The sequence below is a fragment of the Lolium rigidum genome, chromosome 3, assembly GCF_022539505.1.
Source record: "Lolium rigidum isolate FL_2022 chromosome 3, APGP_CSIRO_Lrig_0.1, whole genome shotgun sequence".
NCBI classification, from domain to species: Eukaryota; Viridiplantae; Streptophyta; class Magnoliopsida; order Poales; family Poaceae; genus Lolium; species Lolium rigidum.
Genome location: NC_061510.1, coordinates 306,490,002 through 306,503,208, shown reverse-complemented (window position 1 = coordinate 306,503,208; position 13,207 = coordinate 306,490,002).

Genomic DNA, 13,207 nt, shown 5'->3' with positions numbered 1-13,207 from the left:
TACGCTGACGATACGATTCTCTTTATGGACCATGATCTTGAAAAAGCTCGAAACCTAAAATTGATTTTGGCGGCCTTCAAGAAAATTTTGGGTTTAAAAATTAATTTCCATAAGAGCGAATTGTTTTATTTCTGCGATGTCCAGGATGAAGCAACTCTTTATGCGGATTGTTTGGTTGTGGACAAGGCCAATTTCCTATTCGGTATTTGGGGATTCCGATTCATTATCGAAGACTTACAAATACTGAATGGAAAATAGTTGAGGAAAACTAGAAAAGTGTCTGAGTAGTTGGAAAGGTAAATTATTATCCCTAGTGAGAAAAAAGAAATATCGACTAGTTAAATGGAGCATATTTTGTAGACTCAAAGACCAAGGGGGGCTTGAAGTTCATGATCTTCACGTCAAGAACTCATCTTTACTAGGTAAATGGTTGTTTAAACTCCTTACTGAGGATGGGCTTTGGCAAATTATGCTGAGAAGAAAGTATATCTCGGTTCGAAAGCGTTATCCCAAATGGTCTGGAAATCCGGGAATTCGCATTTCTGGGATGGGTTAATGGCATCGAAGAAATTCTTCTTTCTCCATAGTACTTTCTCCATTAATGATGAAACACAGATACGGTTTTGGGAGGATATTTGGTTGGGCACTGTCCCCCTATGTGAACAGTATCCGGCTTTGTATAGTATTGTCCGTCGCAAGAGTGATACCGTTGCTATAGTAATGACTACCTCACCTCCGGATGCGACTTTTAGATAGGATTTGTTGGGTTCACGACTAGTAGCATGGAACTCCTTACTTGTTCATTTGGAGGATATCCACCTATCAGACGCACCTGACAAATTTCGAAGGAATCTACATGAAAATGGCAAATTCTCGGTAGATTCCCTATACAAAGCAATTCTCCAATCAGATACACCAGTTGATAAAAACAAGAAAATTTGGAAGATGTGTATACCGTTAAAAAGTAATTTTTTTGGATGGTATCTTCGTCTTGGGATTATTCTCACCAAAGATAATCTTATTAAGCTAAATTGGAAAGGAAGTAGTCGATATATGTTCTGTCATCAAGACGAGACTATTAAACACTTGTTCTTCCAGTGTCATTTTGCTAGATCTATATGGTCGATCATCCAAGTAGCTTCCAGTCTTTATCCTCCGACTAGTGTTGCCAACGTCTTTAGCAATTGGCTTCATGGTAACGATTTAAGGTTTAGAAGACTTATTAGGATGGGTGCGCTTACAGTTCTCTGGGCGTTATGGCTATGTAGAATCGATAAAATCTTTAATGATAAAAATTATTCTATCTTGCAGGTTATTTACAGATGTACTGGTATTCTCCGTTTATGGTCGCCTCTTCAGCGAGTGGAGAACCGCGACCTCTTTAAGGAGGTCTGTACACGATTGGAGGTTACGGTGAGGAATACTTTTTCTCTATGAATAATAGTATTTGGATGAATTGACTCAATCACGATTCTGAGAAAAAAAATGCTTTGCATATTCACTTCTATAACCCAGGATGCGGCAAGCTAGATTACACTCCCACTCTAAAGAAATACTCCCGTTAATTATCTTGGCCGGATTATAATACAAACGAGAGGTGGCCAGGTTCCACACGTGGTTGAAACTGGAATTGCCGTATTTCTTCCTCTGTCGTATTCTTAAACCCTGACAACTTTGATCGACGCAGTGGCCAGGACCGGAGGACGCCGTAGTCTTGCAGGCTTGGCTCGGCGACGTACCAGATGAGTTCCAACATGAGCTCCAGGAAGCGCATGCCGTTGGGGCGCTCAGGTAGTGCAAGAGCGGCTTGAGAACCGTGACCTCTGCAGCGAGCAACATACCCCTCTTGCTGTTGCCGCCCTAGGAGTCCGGTGCACGGCTGGTTTCGGATGCCACTTCTTCATCCACTTTTGGTGGGTGGATTCCTTTGTGCTTGGAAGCGACGCGCACACCAGCAGCGGTGATAGATATGAACTCCCTCACCGGCACAACATGGTGCTGGAATGAGAAGCTCAACACGACGATGGAGAAGCAATAAGTCCCCCTTGAAGTGTGTGAACGGCTTAGGGTGTGTTTATTTGGGCTCCTTCCAGCTGGTTAAGCAGCTTCCAGGTTGTAGAAGCTGGAGCCCAAAGAAACGAAGTATTTTGGGCCGACTTCTTGCAGCCGCTGGTTGGAGCGCTCCAACAATACATGCGGGAAGCTACGTTTCCGGTGCTTCTTGCAGCCGCGTCCGGCTCCAAACTTGCGTTCTACTGGAATACCCTCCCACCAAACTACATACTACAAATTAAATGCCACGAAATGGTTCGTTCTATTTATTATTTTCTCCCACCGAGCGACGCGAACGAGCAGACATGGATTCACTTTCCCCGCCGTCATCCTCGATGAGCCGCCACCCGCTCGATCTCCATCGACCGGCGCTTCCGCCATCCTCTGGCGGGAGGAACGAGATCCACCGACCCCGTGCTCCGCTTCCTCCAATCGACGCAGGCTCCTCCAATCGACGCAGGCTCGCTCCCTCCAGCCACCCGCACCCCATCCCCCGACCACGACGCCCCCCCTATTGCTGGAGACGCCGCCCTGAGCTAGTTCGCCGCGCTCTGTCCTTCAAATTCGCTACTACGGCTTGATTCCCATCCCGTATATGCTATTTTTCTTTGACAATTTGGGAGTACGGGACAATCATTCGTGCTGTTAGGTGTTGTTGTTGCTGAGGGTTAGATTGGACCATGTTATGGCATTGACAACGCTCCAATGGCCGCTTGAGAGTATACCATGTAATACGGCCACTGGCATATTGTAATGGGTAGATAATAATATATTACTCCATGTGAGAAATGTGCACTTAAAGTTGCTGAGGGCTAGATTGGACATTTCAACACAGTTGGCGTGCAGCCACAACCGCATCAGTCGACCAAACAAACAAACATCAGACAACTCCAACCTTTCAGCTCCAGCTAGTAGCTACAGCTGATTCTAGCAGCTGCAGCCGCGGCAGCTGCCGCTGTGGAACTCCAGCCTAAACAAATACACCCTTACCTGTGAATTCCCGAGGCTTCCCAACCCCACGACCCTATGCTACTAACATTTTCACCTCATGTCCAATGATCAGGTTCAAAACATGGCAGTGAAATTCTTCTCCCTTCCAAGTTCCTTCATCTATTTTACATATTGCAAGACCTATTATGTGACAACAATCATGTCCATTGTATATATGCTGCTTTCTATATATGCCACACACATGGTGAATGCTCGCCATGTTTGGATGATGAAGGCTATTTATTAATTGTCTCGTGGCCGTTGGAAGGGAACATGTGGGCGGCCGAACATGTGTATAGATTTTTCGATAAAGGAAATATTAATATTAAAAGATATCAATTACACCCAGCCTCTGCAACAACGTAATACCCTGATGACAGTAAGGATGCACACAGCCAAAAAAGAGAAAAGAAAACTAAGAAATAAAAGTCCTGCTACAGCATTCCAGACCTAGCAACAGCAATACATCCACCACCATGACAACACGTGGAATACTGACTCTCCAAAAACGACGCCTCCAAGAAGGAAACGGTGCACCAGCGCCATCATCGCTCGACCAAAGGTCTTAGGTTTTCACCCTGAAAATAGTCCCCACTCTCAAAACAATGCCTCCAACAAGCACATTGCCAGACACAACCAGTTAAGACAAGAACTTGGGTTTTCACCCTGAAAGGTAGGACTCTGAACTTTACTTGTGCTGCCGCCCCCACTTTCATACCACTGTTGCGGAGCCGGAACGCCAAGCAAGTCCCTCAACATCGTGGAGACTTGAACCTCCCTTAGCTAGGCCCCAATTCGGCCTTCATGATATTACTTCTTCTGACTTCATCATGGAACAAAAAAATCACTTGATGTCAACACAGAATAGAGCTTCGCGCAGCTCCATCTGGAACCAAACGGTCGGAATAAAAACTTGGATGCGCGCGACCGAATACCACCTGATCCAGCAAACTCTAGGAAAAAGATGCACTGTTTCATTCGCCGGCGGAGCTTTCGAAACTCATCACTCGAGCCAGATCAAAGCAGACTGACCTGCAAGTGGGGCAACATTATGGTACCCTTTACTCTCTTTTGTGCAAAAAATTAACTAAACTGATGATGTTATCCAAAAATGTTAGTTCAATTTTTAATCAAATAGGGTAGAGGGTACCTTAATCTTGTCCCACTTGCATCTCTAAACATGTGGTTCCACTGAACGAAAATGACGAAACTGAACTAGTCTTAAGAACAACCGTTGTTAGGGGTCAATTTAATTATCTAGTAGTGAAGTGCTGGTGTTCGAGTTTATCAAGCTTCATTATTAGTCACTCTGGTTAGTAGTATGAGCTTATAAATCTTAGGCTCCTGATGAATCTCGTTTTCTGCCATTCCAACATACTACTCGGCGGGGAAATCCTTCATAACAGCCACTCGGACCATAGTAGATGGATCGATAATAAAATGATAATTTTTCTATTTCGTTATCTAGGTATACAAAGAAAAGTATTCACTATATTTATTTCTACATGAAACAAACATTGCAGTGCTGGAATACAGCAGGGTTACCCAAATGATTTCAAAATTACCCCTGAATATAATCATGGGAATATTCATATTCAAGGTAGAAGAGGTACGGTCGACACACAGTTAAAATTGGAACAGATGCATTCCTTCCTCATGTTCTCATGCATGTTCCAATGATGCTACGAGACTACGAGTCACTGATCGTTTTAGCGGGTTTTCTTTTCTTTTGTTGCTGTGTGCATCCTTAACATTTAGACTAGTTATTGAAATTATGTGAAGCTGTATCTTATTGGTATTATCTTGGTATTAATATAATCTATTTTGTCGGAAATTAAAGTGTTCACAAACCCTGACTGCGATGGGAATTTGGTGTTGCTTCGGATCAATCGTTTCAGCGCTTTGGTCCACCCTGTCGCGCGTTCGAGCTTGCTCCCCCATGGCTTGTCATCGCACGGCAAGAGTCGTCGGCTGCGGATGAGTACGGGATACGTCCAGCACCTCCACGGTGGACGGTCAGAACCGGAAGACGCCACAGTCCAGCGGGCTCAGCTCGGCGCCGTAGCTCGCAAGCTATGATGTAGCAGAGGCAGCATGGTAGGCTCCATGGATACCGAGCCGATCGGCTACTTTAGGCACGATTTGGAGTAATCGGTACCCAACAAAACTATTTCTAGTATTCTTAGAAACCTCGTTCTACATGTATTCATCGCAACACGGCAACAGGGTTATTGTAACTTGCCTTGAGAATCACGTGGTAGAGCATGGATCCGACAATGCTTTGTCACTTGCGTTCGCACTTATGCAACTTACATTTCCTGAATTTAATTGGTTTAATTAGTTGGAACTGTAAGTGAGTGGGATGAGATGGATTAGGTTAGAACTTAGGGTATCTCAGAGAAGATATATAAACAAGATTTGATGACCAAGATGTTCTGTGAAAGCAAGCAAAATATAATTCAAGATGAAATGAAAATATTAAATCTATTGTGTTTCCATGTGGCAGTAAGTTCGTCAAATCTGATAAAAGGTGAAACTTTAGGTATAAATTTAATTTCAGTTCTCTCTTCAGTTGAGAACTTGCTAGACTGACGTTTATGTATTTCGCGTGCAAATGTAATTATTTCATGATATATTTTTAACATATTGCCATGGCTTATCGTATTCTAGTGAATATACATATCGTTTTGTATATGCCTCAATTTTTTTGTTTAAAGTGAAAAACACCACAATTAAAGTCTCGCAAGTAGCAACGCCGAAAAAGGGTGTGAAATAGTACCTATATGCACAACTTTATAGTGCTTCGAGCTGATCCTGTGAAGACGGTGCAGGGACTTGCTAGGGACACATAATTTGTGTATCACATAAGCATATACCTAGTTGTGTCGTAATAGCCCCAAACTGCAAAGGCCCGTTGTCTCAATTTGCCTAGAGGGCTCGAAATAATTGTGGAAGCCTTGTTAGCGCCGGATAAAGATTTGCTGGCATCGGGTGAACATGGTCAAAGATGACACATGGCGGCATGCGAGCAACACGAGCCGCCGGATCGAGCCAGCAATTCAGCCTGAGCTTGGCGTCTTAATAAGACTCCACGACCATCAAACATCGAAACGACTTATCTTCTAGCTCCTGACATCTCCCAAACCCACGACCAAACTGGTACTGGTTTGCCCCACGATCTAAAGGTGTTCAAACTTCAAAATATGACAATGAAATCTTAATCTCTTCATTCCTCTACTTCCAGATTGGAAAGTCTATTGTTAGGTGATAGCTAAGCCTCCCATTCGTTCTATGATGTTTTTTATACCATGGTGGATGCAAATATGTACACCATGTTTTATTGGATGGTGGTTATTTATTGTTGTCTCGTGGATAACTGCAGAGAGCAAGTGATTCCGCTATAGGTTAGTTTATTATATTTTCATGAAGCTCTCGTGCTCGAGTTTATCACCAGACAGCTTTATCAGAAGTTTTCTTAGTACCTGATTAGACTTGTGTCATGTGTAATTATATTCCTCAGCTATGGAGTCAATAAAACATATGTTTTTAAACTGTTGCAGTACATGTGTCTGCAACACATTTGCCTCTTCAGAGTGTTGCAGCATCCCCTACCCACCAGACTCCCATTTTGGATATTATGAATAGTTTCAAGCAAGCGATATACCTTTTTCCACTTGAAATTATTAATCTTGTCTGCTTGGTTATTTGGAATCTCCACAATAACGTCATTAAAGGACATCGCTCCTAATTATCTCCATAGATGCAGGAGTCACTTTAAAGAACAGATGGCTTTGTTGTTGCATAAAGCAACAAGAAAGGCCTATTGAGGCACGAAGGGTTCGGTGCAGTAGTTTGCCTAATTGTGCTTGTAATTGTTATAGTCCATCTTCTGAACAAAAAATCTTAGATTTATTAAAATTTGGATGTATGCAGTATCTTCATATATCTAAATTTGGACAAATCTAAAACATCTTATTATGGACAGAGGTACTACACTAGTTTTGCAGTTTTTGTTTTAGGCCAACACGCTTCCTCTAGCTCCTTTCATTTCAACTGGGAAGATTCGGCACGGCGCACGCCGCGCCCGTGAATGAGAATCTAGGTTTCATTGATTCAAACTGATCTATTATAATTGTTTGATCTAATACGTATCCTTCTTAGTTAAGATGATAAACTTCTCTCTGATAAGCTATATATATATATATGCTAGAATTTATTATCTTGGTGGCAGAAATCCTACCTATTTCCCATTCCCACTTCACCTCAACTCAATGCCCCGGGTTTCTAAGAATAGTGTGTGTGCCGTGAAACCGTCAAAACTACTCTGTTTCTGCTTCAGGTTTAGTGTTGCAGCACAAGATTCAGTATATCGACCACGACACCGTGGAGAACTACTCTGATTCTTCTTCAAATCTGGTGACCACAACTAAAGAAACTTCTTTGATAGTCCTTCAGCCAGATATCGCAGCATTGGTAATGATTCTGGCATCAACATTTAAACAAACCGAAGAAACATGTGACAGCCAAAATAATCGCATGGCACGAGTGTCACTGTGACAAAGAACAAATAGTTTTATGTTAGATTTTCAGCAAGTGACGGGAACAGATGAGCTTCTTCTCGCTCAAAAGTGCCGGGTCTCAGGAGCAGAGATAACCCACCAATTCTTCCTGGAATGGCGAAGCTAGACCTGCCAGTACATCTGCAGAAGGCAAACAAATGAGAAGAAACAAAGAGTAGCAGGCAATCAAAACCTATAAATAAAGTACGCGACAGTGAACAAATTTGTAGAGCTGCTCGGCAATGACATTTGAAAACACATGCCCTTCTTATCTTGTATACATTGCAAAAAGGCACAAAAGCAATACGAAAGGGATCTTCTATGGTCATGCTAAAAGGAAATGAATACATATAGCTATTTCCAATGTATTTCTAAAACAGTTATGCAAAGTAGAAATATAGCTATTAACTTTGGAGAACCGTTTTGATGGATGCATAGCACGCAGGTGTGCACTAATTTTTCAAATAACCATTCCCTTAAATTTTAAGTAGCCGTTGTTGTTCAATCCAATAACTGTAACTGATGAAAAATGCAACGAACAGATCCGACAATCTCTTATATAACTCATCAAAACAGGCGACTATATCCCAAATATAAATAGAGAAGATTTCTAGAACTTATGGTAAGTTAACAACAGTGTTAAGTAGTAAATGGATCAAGGCTGGCACGTGAATATATGTTACTTGTAAGGAAAAGGAACACACTAATAATGTCGTAATGCCCCATATGAATTATCAGCTATGCTTTCCTTTCTTCGGGGAACAAAAGGCCACACGATAAATAGTGATGGAGCTTTCTATTCAGCCTCCTTTGACAACACAAAGAGAGAAGATTTTGACTACTCAATGGAAATCAAATAGTTTTGAAGAATAGTTACCTGCAACCATCCCTAGAAATAATATGATGTTGACACAGTTTCCGTACATAGCACGGGTCTGATGCTAATGATTACAGTAGAGGTACACTTTAAGTATAACTCTCGCACTGGAATAACTTCAGCCAACAGTCTCCAGCGTAGAAGAAGTTATCAAAGAACACGCTCGCTTTCAACATAAACCACTGGTAAGGTCACACAGCAACCATCATTATGAGAGAAAGTTTCTAGCGTAAGCCACAAATACATTGGCAAACAATGACCTAGACCTTCTGATCTCACCCGTGCGAGATGTATCCTACAAACAAAATAACATCAAGCATGGCACTGAACATCCAAGATAATTTATGTAGCCGAGATAAAAAAAAACATAAATATTAAATTCAGAGAAATACAATCAGTAGCTCCCAAACATTAACAACATGAGGCACAGCAGGGTTCAAAATATAGTAACTAATTTGCATTGAACATCCAAGATACTTTATATAGCTGAGATAAAAAAAACCTAAATATTAAAGTAAGAGAAATCCAATCAGAAGGACCCAAAAATTGACAGCATGATAAATCCAAAGCACAATTGAATGAAAAAAATCAAAATTCATGTACACGGCTTATTGCTCGTCAGGCGAAGAAAAATAATTCAATCTAAAATATTGAAATAATTTGTAGTGTGTCTTCTTTCCACACATGTGGAACTGATCTGTACGATTAATTGGGACACACATAGCCTTTTTTCAGAAGTTCTTTGAACTGACCTGTACGATTGGCTGGCACACATACCTCCATTGTGTTTCCCTAGAATCAAAAATGGAACTTGAATATTGCTTTGCACAGAAAATAAGTAAGTTTGTCAGTTGCCAATTACAGAGTAGGAAGAGAATTCTGTAAGTCTAAATAGTAAGAAGCACATGCGTAATTAGTTACTGTATTTTTGGCTCATGTTGATATTTGGAAACATAATCGCCTTTGCTCTCCAAAAGTGCCTCGTTTATGTTTGTTGGTGTGAGATCCGAATGGTGTGCACTGAAGGTATTGAAGATTTGAACATGTATATATTTTGTGTTATCTTATTTCAGCAAAATTATTAATGCCTGGTTTACTGATCATTTTGTCGTGGTTGGACGGTAATGGAATCAAGCATCTGTAAAACAACAGTGTCATTAGTGCCCTAAAAAGAAGGATAATAATATATTTATCAGGAGAAAAGGAGCCACATATTGTCTCTGGTAATGCAAGTAGTTTATATAGAGGAAAAGGGTACTAAGTTGAGACAACTCGACATTTATATTATAGGCAGGAGTAAGTAAGTCAAGCGAATCATGAGATGTACCTCATGGCAACAACATTGAAATCCAGCTCATATAAGTTTTGCTGCATTTCCCAATACCTGTATTCCGAGAGAGACAACAACGCATCACCAGAAAGCCTTAAAAACATAAATGGTAAGAACTAAAGCATAAACCAGACAAACCATTACCACCAGCCGGCACAACAACAAAAAAAGCCCTGCGGTAGAATCAGCAGGAGCATTCAGCGCACCACGTGGAGAAATTGAATAGAGATGCAGATGCACCCCCTCACGTCTAGGCTATTTTAATAATCCTTAGCGTGGGTTCGGTGCGGGCCGCAGAATTTTTTTTTATTTTGTTTTTAAAACCGCGTGAGCAGGATCTTGAACTTGAGACCTCTTGGCTCTGATACCATGAAAGATTGCTACACTAGTCAATTGAACCAAAAATCCGAACTGATGGAATGAGACTAGGTAGTGTATTTATATTCAACAGATTCTACCATGGCTGAGACGGGAAAGAAAGTTCCACAACCAGTCCAGCGAATATAAGAATGGCTGGGCAAAAAAAAGTGGGGAACTCGAACCAGTATCTGCTGGACAGAGATGTAGGCGGCCATGCAGTGCCATGACGTGTTGAACCAATCTTGCCGGGGCGCTCCTCCTGCAAGCCAACATCTGCGCAGTCCTGCTTGCTGCTATATATGCCGCCTCAGCGACGGCGGACATGCCTCAGCAGCAGCGGGTCTGTGCGTCGCACCGCCGGTTGGTGGTACACGCCGGAAGACGCTGGGCAAAATCACGGTGAGGCGCGTGCGGACTTCAAGAGAAATGGCCGCCGACTGGCTGGACACGGTAGACGGTGGCGAAGTCCACCTGGCGCTGGTCCACTCTGACGAATAAGAGCGCCCCTGCTGGGTGACCTCGGGGTTGTGCCTTCTCGCAGAAGCTATGCAATTTATCTAGAAAAATTTATGCAATCATGCTACAACAGAAAAGAGCAATCAAATTTGCCCCTATATGTATCTGAACTCACAGTGATTTAGTAATCCACGGGTTCTAGTTTGTAAGCCCATATGGTACCCTACGATTTTTTCTGTTAGATCTACTGCAGGATCTAAACTGATCATCGATATCACGATTTAATAGATGTTTTATTTCCTTAAACTATGGGAGTTGAGCATCCAACGGAGATACTGGGAGAAAAAATAGAGTATACAATCAGCAAATATGGTCAAATCTTAACATCAAACCAAATCTTGGGGAAAACATATGAAGATGGGACACATGTTAGAGATTAGGATGGAAAGCTGCCCATAATATGGCATCTGCATGTATACAATCGAAGGGAACAGATTGTAGGGCAGCGTTTCCATGGTTGGCTCTGCCACTGCTGGGAAACAGGCTCCTCCCGAGGATGAGAAGTTTGTAGGGCAGCCCTTTCATGGTCGGCTCCGCTAGTGCCTTCTGATGGGAAAATTACGGAAGAAGACAATCAAAATCGATATAGATTCTGAGTCCCTAAGGGAGCTGGGAGGAAGATAGGAGAAAAGGACGCGTCACAGCAGCTCTTCTCGCCGCCAGTGGCACAGGAGGTGGCCGCGGAAAGCCGTGGTGCCGGCTTTCCGCGGAGCTGCCCTTCGCATTCCTATTCGTCGCCCACAACGATCGTGGTGCCCGCAGCGCTCGGGGCCAGAGCTGTCGATGGTATACGTCACACATCGACGACCGCAGCTGAAGTTGCCATCATGAAAGTCGTCGGCCAGTGAGAGACCGGAGGAGGTGGTGGGTAGGAAGGGCATGGAGAGATCGTGAGGGAACTAGGAGAGGAATCGAGAAAGAGCACGTGTCTAGGCTTGGGAGGGATGCACACCTCGATCGCGCGAATCCATCTCAAAATATCCCGATCGTTCGGTGGTGTGGGTCCTATAATCACCGGTTTAACCACGTAAAACACAGCTATCCCAGTAAAACCAGGGCCGGTCCATACAGATTTAGGGCCCTGGGGCGAGACAATAAAAAAGGGTCCTTGAAGCTTTAACATTGCTCGCTCATTCGCCACACCGTCTTCTTTTCCTAATGTGCTTAACACTCTATTAACACTCTTTAAGATCCGGTGAAACGTGAAGAACTGACAAACCTATATAAAGCAGCGTTGGAGATGTGGAGCGGTCAAGGCCGGGGATCCATGCTAATTAACAATGAATAATATTAGAACCGAGATAGACGTACCATCTTTGATGCAGTGATGCCTAAAACGACTAGAACTTTGAGGATGGGAAGATAAATAATTGGAAAATAAAATATTGTTGTTTGGCTTCATTAGTTGCAGCAGCCACTAGTAGGAAAACCCTTATAGGCGAAGCTTAGTTCTGTGGCGCACCGTTTTGAGTGCGCCACAGAAACTTATTTTGTGGCGCACAAAGCTCGGTGCGCCACAGAAATAGCTTAATTTTGTGGCGCAGCAGCCGACCATGCGCCACAAAAACTTGGCGGGCCCCACAACCTGTCACCCCCAATTATCAGTGTACGTATTTCTGTGGCGCACCCGGTGCGCTGCGCCACAGAAATTACTGTTTCTGTGGCGCACTTGCTTTGGTGCGCCACAGAAGTAGTTGATTCTGTGGCGCACTTGTTCTGGTGCGCCACAGAACTAAGGGAACTTAGCTATATCATCCCGTGCCCTCCCCCGCCCACGCCTGTTCACCTCTGATCCGTACCGCGCGCCTCTCCCCTCTCCCCTCTCCTCACCGCGCGCCGCCATGGTCGGCGCCATCGCCGTCGCCGTCGCCTCCGCCTTCCTACGCGAGGGCCGCCTGCCGCCACGCTCCTCCCATCCCCGCCACCTGCAGCACAAGCTGCCGCTACGGCGAGGAGGGGCCGCCGCGAGGAGGGGCCGCCGTCGCGTCAAGGTGGAGGAGCCGCCGCGACCTCCACCCTTGCCGTCGTCGTCGGTGAGCTCCTCCACAACTGTTGTCGTCGGTGAGCTCCCTCCCTCTTCCTCCCCTCCCCTCCCTCTTCCTCCCCCGCGCGAGCACAACGTGCTCGACGAAATGCTCGCTCTGGATGTATTGCTGCTGTTGCTCTGGATGCATTGCCCCTAATCGTTTTGCTTCATATGGTGTTCATATGCATTGCTGCTGCTGCTAGTGATGCTTATTGGAGTGTTCTATATGTTGTTCGAACCTGTACAATGTGACAATGAAATTGTTCCGAACCGTACACTGTATATGGTGTTCGATCATATGCATTGCTGCTGCTGCTAGTGATGCTTATAGAAAGATGTGACAATGAAATTGTCTATGCTTATAGAAATTGGAGTGTTCTATATGCTTATAGAAATTGTCTATGCCTCTGCCTCTGCCTCTCTGTACTTGTTCTATAAATCCTTGTCTGAACCTGTACAAGGTAATGCAGACTTGCTCACTTGGTATTGCTTGCTAG